Source organism: Malania oleifera, chromosome 8 (genome assembly GCF_029873635.1).
Source record: "Malania oleifera isolate guangnan ecotype guangnan chromosome 8, ASM2987363v1, whole genome shotgun sequence".
NCBI classification, from domain to species: Eukaryota; Viridiplantae; Streptophyta; class Magnoliopsida; order Santalales; family Ximeniaceae; genus Malania; species Malania oleifera.
Genome location: NC_080424.1, coordinates 50,375,011 through 50,385,680, shown reverse-complemented (window position 1 = coordinate 50,385,680; position 10,670 = coordinate 50,375,011). Strand labels below are relative to the sequence as shown.

The 10,670-nt window shown below is 37.1% G+C and overlaps 1 non-coding gene across 1 annotated transcript; it reads right to left on the bottom strand.

Annotated features, from left to right (window-relative positions):
• Positions 1-9,953: 9,953 nt before the first annotated feature.
• On the bottom strand, positions 9,954-10,060 carry LOC131163290 (small nucleolar RNA R71). Its single transcript, XR_009139058.1, has one exon. It is a non-coding gene; the product is annotated as a small nucleolar RNA R71 (small nucleolar RNA).
• Positions 10,061-10,670: the final 610 nt, after the last annotated feature.

Here is a 10,670-nt window from a genome sequence, read left to right as displayed (position 1 = left end):
TTAAACTCATTAGGCATGCATTTCGATTGATTATGTGTTCTCAAGGTCGCTAAAGGGTTGTCAGTGAAGCCTGGCTCGGCCAGTTATTCTAACGTAATAGCACATCCCTCCAGCGGACTATTGACTATCTCTTAAATCTGAGAATACTTTCAATTTGCCTATACTATTTATGATGCTTCTGTCCTTCTACTTGACAATTGTTTAAAATCTTTCCTTGTTCTAAGAGTGATTTGGGCATATCTGGTATCAGAGCCTATTTTATTCATTGCTCTTTCAAAGGTTGTAATTGAGATTACTTTATACTGACCATTACGCATAATTTGTAATTACAAATGAACTTAATTTGGAATTATAGTTTGTTCAGATATGCACTTGCCTTTGGTTAAAGAACTAATTCACTTAAAAGTTTAAACTCATTAGGCATGTGTTTCGATTGATTATGTTTTCTCAAGGTTGCTAAAGGGCTGTCAGTCAAGCCTGGCTTGGCCAGTTATTCTAACGTAATAGCACGTCCCTCTAGAGGACTATTAGTCATCCCTTAAATCTGAGAATATTTTCAATTTGCCTATACTATTTATGATGCTTCTGTCCTTCTACTTGATAATTGTTTAAAATCTTTCCTTGTTCTAAGAGTGATCTGGGCGTATCTGGTATCAGAGCCAGTTTTATTCATTGCTCTTTCAAAGGTTTGCAATTGAGATTACATTATACTAACCATTATGCATAATTTGTAATTACAAATGAACTTAATTTGGAATTACAGTTTGTTTAGATATGCAGTTGCCTTCGGTTAAACAACTAATTCACTTAAAAGTTTAAACTCAATAGGCATGCATTTCGATTGATTATGTGTTCTCAAGGTTGCTAAAGGGTTGTCAGTCAAGCCTGGCTCGGCCAGTTATTCTGACGTAATAGCACGTCCCTCCAGCGGACTATTAGTCATCCCTTAAATCTGAGAATACTTTCAATTTACCTATACTATTTATGATGCTTCTGTCCTTTTACTTGACAATTGTTTAAAATCTTTCCTTGTTCTAAGAGTGATCTGGGCGTATCTGGTATCAGAGCCAGTTTTATTCATTGCTCTTTCAAAGGTTTGTAATTAAGATTACATTATACTGATCATTACACATAATTTGTCATTACAAATGAACTTAATTTGGAATTACAGTTTGTTCATATATGCACTTGCCTTCGCTTAAAGAACTAATTCACTTAAAAGTTTAAACTCATTAGGCATGTGTTTCGAATGATTCTGTGTTCTCAAGGTTGCTAAAGGGTTGTTAGTCAAGCCTGGCTCGGCCAGTTATTCTGACGTAATAGCACGTCCCTCCAGTGGACTATTAGTCATCCCTTAAATCTGAGAATACATTCAATTTTCCTATACTATTTATGATGCTTCCATCCTTCTACTTGATAATTGTTTAAAATCTTTCCTTGTTCTAAGAGTGATCTAGGCGTATCTGGTATGAGAGCCAGTTTTATTCATTGCTCTTTCAAAGGTTTGCAATTGAGATTACATTATACTGACCATTACGCATAATTTGTAATTACAAATGAACTTAATTTGGAATTACAGTTTGTTTAGATATGCACTTGCCTTCGGTTCAAGAACTAATTCACTTAAAAGTTTAAACTCATTAGGCATGCATTTCGATTGATTATGTGTTCTCAAGGTTGCTAAAGAGTTTTCAGTCAAGCCTGGCTCGGCTAGTTATTTTGACGTAATAGCACGTCCCTCCAGCGGACTATTAGTCATCCCTTAAATTTGAGAATACTTTCAATTTGCCTATACTATTTATGATGCTTCTGTCCTTCTACTTGACAATTGTTTAAAATCTTTCCTTGTTTTAAGAGTGATCTAGGCGTATCTGGTATCAGAGCCAGTTTTATTCATTGCTCTTTCAAAGGTTTGCAATTGAGATTACATTATATGACCATTACGCATAATTTGTAATTACAAATGAACTTAATTTGGAATTACAGTTTGTTCAGATATGCACTTGCCTTCGGTTAAAGAACTAATTCACTTAAAATTTTAAACTCATTAGGCATGCATTTCGATTGATTATGTGTTCTCAAGGTCGCTAAAGGGTTGTCAGTGAAGCCTGGCTCGGCCAGTTATTCTAACGTAATAGCACGTCCCTCCAGCGGACTATTAGTCATCCCTTAAATTTGAGAATACTTTCAATTTGCCTATACTATTTATGATGCTTCTGTCCTTCTACTTGACAATTGTTTAAAATCTTTCCTTGTTTTAAGAGTGATCTGGGCGTATCTGGTATCAGAGCCAGTTTTATTCGTTGCTCTTTCAAAGGTTTGCAATTGAGATTACATTATACTGACCATTACGCATAATTTGTAATTACAAATGAACTTAATTTGGAATTACAGTTTGTTCAGATATGCACTTGCCTTTGGTTAAAGAACTAATTCACTTAAAAGTTTAAACTCATTAGGCATGTGTTTCGATTGATTATGTTTTCTCAAGGTTGCTAAAGGGCTGTCAGTCAAGCCTGGCTTGGCTAGTTATTCTAACGTAATAGCACGTCCCTCTAGCGGACTATTAGTCATCCCTTAAATCTGAGAATACTTTCAATTTGCCGATACTATTTATGATGCTTCTGTCCTTCTACTTGATAATTGTTTAAAATCTTTCCTTATTCTAAGAGTGATCTGGGCGTATCTGGTATCAGAGCCTGTTTTATTCATTGCTCTTTCAAAGGTTTGTAATTGAGATTACATTATACTAACCATTATGCATAATTTGTAATTACAAATGAACTTAATTTGGAATTACAGTTTGTTTAGATATGCAGTTGCCTTCGGTTAAAGAACTAATTCACTTAAAAGTTTAAACTCATTAGGCATGCATTTCGATTGATTATGTGTTCTCAAGGTTGCTAAAGGGTTGTCAGTCAAGCCTGGCTCGGCCAGTTATTCTGACGTAATAGCATGTCCCTCCAACGGACTATTAGTATCGTTTGTGTAATGATTATTATAATATGATAAATATTTTATCTTGTTTGGTGTAACGCATTTTTATGCAACTGAGTGATTTATGGTTGGATTGTTAGCGCATGATTAATTTCTTTTCAGTATCACTCTCATAGTCCCATCAATCGTGATTGTTACCTATTGAAGCATTTATCTTCAACAGCCACATCTTTACACCTTAATGCCATAAGTCTTATGCCTTGCCTACTTATCACGAGCTCCTTATGCAAAATTAATTATTGTCATTTCATGCGTGCATCGAAGCTTAGACCCATTCAATAATGGTTACTATACATTCATGCCTCATCGTACATGTGGGACAAATCAATTGTTAAAATTCAATTGAGTATTAGTCATATTATGTACACTACTAATCAATTGAACATGTTGATTATTTGTTTCATTTACAATTAGTCATGTTTGTATTTCAACCATTATTGAATTGTCCAATATGGACAGTTTAGGAAGTTGTATTGACATTCTTGTCATCGTTCACACTTTTTTCATTGTCATTATATATTTTGATCGCGTCTCTACTTGTGTTCTTTGGGTGCATAGTGGGGTGTGGTGACAATTTGTTAGTGATGGAAAACTAGAAGATGATGTGCACTTCCCCCATTTCATGTACTTGGAGAGCCATGGGGAGATGCTGCTGAAATTTATAATGACTATGACGAAGGAATTTAAGCAATTGATCACAATGTAATTGCAACATTCCTAAATAAGATAGGATCCGTACCCTTTAGACAGGAGGTCGTTGATTATAGGATTCACAACGCATGCGTCATAAACATTCTGACAATGTAATCAACACCATTTACTTGAACATGTTATAGGGAATTAATGAATATGGATAAGAGTTGGATGAACGCTTGGGGTAGGTTTTTGCCAGAATACGTGAAAGGGGTAAATGATTTCATAGAGTTCGCGCGTCCTCGTGCTGACGGTGCTAGTAGAACAAGGTGTCCTTGCAAGAAATGCCAAAACATAACATTCAAACACATTGATCTGGTCCATTCACATTTATTAGACTTCGGAATGGAGAAAAGGTACACAATATGGGTGTTCCACGGTGAAGCTTACGCAGTTCAGAGCAATGATGATGACGATGAAGATGAGGGGGCAAATATAATAGGTGGTGATACACGTTCGGAAGGGTTAATCAAAATGTTCGATGACTTACAAAGGGGGATTGCAGTGGACACAGAAGATGTCAGTGTGTCGCGTACTGGTAATGAATCTACTTTAGTAGGTACCATACCTTGCGATCATAGTACGTTAAATCAATTTAGTAAACCATTTTCTAATCTCGTGAGGGATGCACGGGCGCCCCTATATCCAAACTGTAGAAAGTTCTCAAAATTAAAGTTCTTGATAAAGTTGCTTCATGCAAAGACAATGCATGGTTTATCTCAGAGTGCATTCAACATGCATTTAAGCCTCATTAAGGCAGCACTCCCTGATGGTGAAACACTTCCAAAGTCCTTTTATGAGGCGAAGACATACATGCGTGAATTGGGTCTCGATTACATTACAATACATGCGTGTAGGTATGATTGTGCACTCTTTTATGATGAACATGAAAACGCGAACGAGTGTCCAGAATGTGGTGAACCGAGGTATACAAATAATCAGAAAAAGGGTAAAAAGATCCCCCAAAAAGATTTGTGATATTGTCCATTAATCCCGCGGCTGCAACAATTGCATATGTGCAAAAAGACTGCTACAGATATAAGATGGCATAAAGAGAAACGTCTTCAAGATGGAAACACCCTTAGCCATCCAGCGGACTCTGAAGCTTGGGACAAGTTTGACAAAATGCATCTATGGTTTGCTAGTGATCCTCGCAACATCAGACTTGGCCTTGCTTCAGATGGGTTCAATCCTTTCGGTAACATGAACAACTCGTACAACATGTGGCCAGTTATGATGACGCCATACAATATGCCGCATATTGACGTTTACTTAAGGCCATTAATTGATGAGTTGAAAGAACTATGGGAAAAAGTAATGGAGACATTTGATGTGCAAATAGGGACAACATTTCGGATGCATGTTGTACTTTTGTGGACAATTAATGATTTCCCCGCCTAAGGCAATCTGTCAGGCTGGAGCACAAAAGGTTACTTAGCATGCCCAGTGTGTAATAAGGATGTTGGGTACTTATCCTTAAAGCATGGACGCAAGTTATGTTTTATGTGTCATCGTCGTTTTTTTACAGCCTGGACATCCTTGGAGGACTCATGGTGTCAAAAGCTTTAATGGAAAGCCTGAACAGAGTTTGTAACCAAACTGACTAAGTGGGGAAGAGATATTAAACCAGCTCAGGTTGATCGGAGATATGAAATTTGGAAAATCACCTAACAATAGAAAAAGGAAACGTGTTGAGTGGGAGTTAAATTGGACAAAGAGAAGTATCTTCTTCGAGTTGTCATACTAGAAAGATCTTCCACTACGCCACAACCTAGATGTCATGCACATCGAGAAGAACATTTGTGAGAATGTCATTTGTACATTGTTGGATATAAATGGGAAGACAAAAGACAACGCAAATGCTCGTCAGGATATGGAAGATATGGGAATACGGCCTGAGTTGCATCTAATTCGTGATGGGGACAAACTTCTTATGCCATCTGCCTGTTATACATTTTTGAAAAATGAGAAGAATAATTTCTTCGAATGGTTGAAATCAATGAAGTTCCCTGATGGATATGTATCGAACATATCTCAATGCAAAAGCATGAGGGAAGGGAAGATGTTAGGAATGAAAAGTTATGACTATCACATCCTTTTGCAACAAGTTCTGCCCGTTTTCCTTCGTGGACACTTGACCGAAGATGTTCGCTCAGTGTTGATTGAAATGGGGATCTTCTTTCGACAGTTGTGCTCCAAGAAATTGAGTGTAAATGTACTTGAACGTTAGTGGAGGACATTGAGATCATACTATGCAAGCTGAAGAAAATATTTCCACCAGCATTCTTCAATGTGATGGTCCACCTAGCCGTCCATTTACCAATGGAGGCCATAATTGGAGGACCGGTCTAATATCATTGGATGTATCCTATTGAGAGGTACATTATAAAGTCCTACAACGTTCTTATGATTTCCTTGTTTTTTTGTTTTTTTTTTTTTTTTTGTACAACTCATTAATACTTTGTAAACTGCATAGGTTTTTATCCACTTTGAAGGGGTATGTGCGCAATAAGGCACGACTGGAAGGTTCAATCATTGAGGCATAATTGACAGTGAATGTTTTGCATTTTGCTCAATGTATCTACATGATATTGAAACAAGGTTCACTCATGAGGAGCGAAATACATTCGTTCATGCTATTAATGCCGAAGATGAAGAACCGAGGAGCTCTATATTTTGAGGAAATGTTCGGCCATTCGGTGATTAGGTTTATAATTTCATTGATATGGACGACCTACGAAAGGCACATTTTTACGTCCTCAATAATTGTGATGAAATTATTCCATATATCAAGTATGTGGTGGACAAACTCCTTACTTTGCATTGTATTTACATATGCATATATACTTAGGTGACATTAACATGTACTATTGTTGCATATAGCGAACATAAAGCTAAAGTTTTGGCTCAAAATGAAAGGAAGGTTGAAGAAAGACATAAGAAGGAATTTGTCAATTGGTTTGGGTGCCGTGTAAGTAACAACTACTGCCTGAGTTCGCTACAATGTTCATTTTCAATATTGACGGTTTACTTATATAAAGTCCTTTGTAATTAATAGATGAAAGTCATGTATTATAATAAAGAAGCAACAAGAAGTAAAGATTTGTATACGTTGGCATGTGGCCCTGATCAACGAGTTAACCGCTACAGCAGTTGCATTGTCAACGGCTTACGCTTTCATACCAAGTCCCTCGAATTGCATAGAAGAACCCAAAATTGTGGCGTTGTAGTGCTAGGCACAGAAAGAGATAAGGAAATTGACTACTTTGGTGTGTTGGATGATATTATAGAGCTTCACTATGGAGCTAACAGACTTTTCCACATCTTCAAGTGTACCTAGTGGGATATTAGCAATAAAAAGAGTGGGATAAATACGGATGCCTACTTTACTAGTGTCAATTTCAGTAAAACATGGTATCAAAACGACCCTTTTGCGCTTGTGACGCAGGCAGAACAAGTGTTATACCTTAAGGACACAAAATTAAAGGGTGAATGGCATATGGCCCAAAAAATTCCTCCTCGAAGTTTGTAGTATATTACAGAAGTCGCAGATGGGGAGAAGAGTGTCAGCGATGATGCTTTCCAAGAAGATTAGCCATCTGATCCCGTAGCAACGTAATATGCTATCAATGTTACCAAGGAAGGAGTCGATCCTATACCATTAAATAGGGTTGGTGCCATGGCAGAACCCGTAGGAACTGCTGACATTAGAATTGAACCCTCTATATATATTGACTTCATTGACAGTGATGAAATTGATGGGTGATTACGCGCTTAAATTGCGTAATTAGGTGCTTTAATTCATGCATTGCAAATGATATTTTGTATTTAAATGCCTAATTACTCTCAATATTCTAACATTGTGTTCTATTTATAAAATTTGGGTTTTATTGAGTAATGTATGAAATTTTGGTGTTTTTTATTGCAGAGCAACTGTTGGAAGCTAAAAAAAACCGACAGTACTTTGCAATCTGTGCGTAACTCTCTCATCCAACCTCTTCTTTAGATGATTCAAGATGCCATAGAAAGATAAGAAAACAATCTACAATTTTCGTGTTTTGTGTTTTGCAAAATACTGGCAGCATCAAAGCAGAAATCAGACGTGAAGTTAGCATACGCCATTTTATGGATTTTTTCGACAATTCTTTGTAATCTTGGCGTAACTTTCTCATAAGAGCTCTGATTGAGATGATTCAAAATTATGAGAAAAGCTGAAAAAGAGCTCTACATCTTTTATGTTTTAAGCTTTGAGAGTTACGAGCTATAAGAGGGTTGAAAGTGGGCTTGAAAGAGGAGAGCAGTTCATGTACCTTTGAAAAAAAAAAATCAAAAAATCAAAAAATGAGATGTGACCCAGCCATGCAGCCGGGTCATCTCATAAGGGCAGTGTGCGCTGGGTACATCCAAAGGAAAGACAAAAGAATGGAAAGAAAAAAAGAAAGGAAAGAAAAGCAAAGAAAGAAAGGACAAAAGGAAAGGATGGAAAAGTCAACAAGGGAGGGTTTCCTTGTGGGGGAGTGCTGTGTGCAAGAGGAGATTTGGAGAGAGCAGCGTGCACTAGGGGCTGGAGGAAGAGAGGCCGCACCATAGGAAGAAAGAAAAGGATTTTTCTTGGGGAGAAAAAGAAGGGAGGCCAAAGCACATAGGGTTTCTTGGAAAAATTATTTTTTGGAGAGCTTTCTTGTGGTTTCTTTTTGAGGGTGCTATGAAGATACATACACAGCTAGCAAAGGAAAGTTGGAAGCACGCAAAAATACTATCTTTTCAGAATCGAAAGGCGGCGAACAACGGCGGTGTTCGGGGTGTTCGTGACGCGTGACGGCGGTGCGGCGAGTGTTGATCTTTTCCGTACGCTCCAAATTGAAGAAAATATGGTGAAATCTGTTATGTTGGATTTTATTTTCAAAATGAACTAAATTTTTGAATTCTAGGAAAACGATGTAGCCAGTTTCGAACTATGCTTGCTCTTTGATGCTAGTCTGAAATAGTTTTCATTAATGTTTGTTTGAGTTATTCTATGCCTAATGCTTTTAATTAATTGGCCATTAATTAAATGATTTTAGTCTTGTGATTTGCTACCGAAAGGAGGGATTATAGGATAGATCTTGGATAATTCAGCGTAGGTAAATATAGAGATCGAAAGACTTGTATAAACCTACGTAACATAAAAAATCGAGGGTCTTACTGCGTTCTTACATTATTAATTTGCATACTCTTATGTTAAATAATAAACAAGAATAGGTTCCAATTGACTATCGAAAGAGGCTTTTGGAAAAATTGGCGATTTTCTAACAAACAGAGAAAATGAAGTTAAATTAGCTAAATGAGTAAAGCATAGTGAGAAACTAGGTGAAATCGGTTTCCTAGAAGTTTTCACCATTATCAATTTGACACGCGGTATTCAATTTTAAATTCTCCTGAATAGTTTATTTAAAGTAGCTTTGTTTAAATTTTGCAGTCTAAAATTGTTAATTTTTCTAAATAAAATCAAGGTTAGTAAAATTTCGGTACTTGGCAAAATTAAGACATCAATCCCTGAGGACGATACTCTACACATCATTATATTATAAAACTATGATACTGTGCACTTGCAGTTTGCACCGGTCAAGTTTTTGGCGCCGTTGCCGGGGATTGAGTTTTTCTTATTTTTGCCAATATCGATACAAAGTAATCTTGGTTTTAATTTAGAATTTTATTTTTATATTTTTATTTATTTGTTTTTATTTTATTTTATTTTATTTTATTATTATTTTGTATTTCTGGTGTGTTTTTTATGTTGGATGCGCAGGGCTAGAACACGTGACATTATTCCTTTTGATCCGGAGATTGAAAGAATGCTCAGAGCACTAAGGAAAAAGAGGGTATTAGCCATGGAGAACGGACAAGATAATGCGCAGCCACGCGCCTTGAAGGATTATGTGCGACCAGTTGTGAATGACAATTATTCGGGTATCAGACGCCAGCTCATTAACGCCAACAATTTTGAGCTTAAACCCGCATTAATCAGCATGGTGCAGTAGGCCCAATTCAGTGGATCGCCACTTGATGATCCCAATATCCATCTGGCGATGTTTTTGGAGATTTGTGATACTATGAAGATCAATGGTGTTACTGAAGACACCATTAGACTGAGATTATTCCCTTTCTCTTTGAGGGACAAAGCAAGAGGTTGGCTACAGTCGCTACAACCTAGGAGTATTACTAGTTGGCAGGACATGGCAGAAAAATTTCTAGCTAAATTCTTTCCACCTGCAAAAAGAGCTCAACTCAGGAGTGAGATTGGTCAATTCAAGCAGCATGATTTTGAATCACTCTATAAAGCATGGGAAAGGTATAAAGATTTGATTCGACGCTGCCCACAACATGGATTTCCGGATTGGTTGCAAATTCAGATGTTCTATAACGAGTTAAATGGGCAAACGCGGACTTTAGTTGATGCTGCATCTGGGGGAACTTTGATGTCAAAGACACCTGAGGGTGCTACTGCTCTTTTGGAAGAAATGGCCTCAAATAACTATCAATGGCCAACTGAAAGAACAATGGCTAAGAAAGTTGCTGGAATTCATGAATTGGAGCCGTTTGCTGCACTTTCAGCTCAAGTAGCTTCTTTGTCTCATCAAATTTCAACTTTGACAACCCAGAGGATACCACATGGTGCAGAATATGTGGCAGCTACAAGTAGGATAGATTCGAGTATTGGAGTGAGTCAAGAACAGGTTCAATACATCAATAATCGGAACTATAATTATCGTGGTGATCCTTTGCCACAATATTACCATTCAAGGCTTCGAAATCATGAGAATTTGTCTTATGGAAATACAAGGAATGTGCTGCAACCTCCTGCAGGATTTGAGAGTCATCAAGGTGAGAAGAAGATGTCACTTGAGGATGCCATGATATCTTTTGTTGAGGAGACAAAAGCAAGGTTTAAAAAGACAGATGCATGGCTAGACAACATTGAGACTCATTGCAACAATATG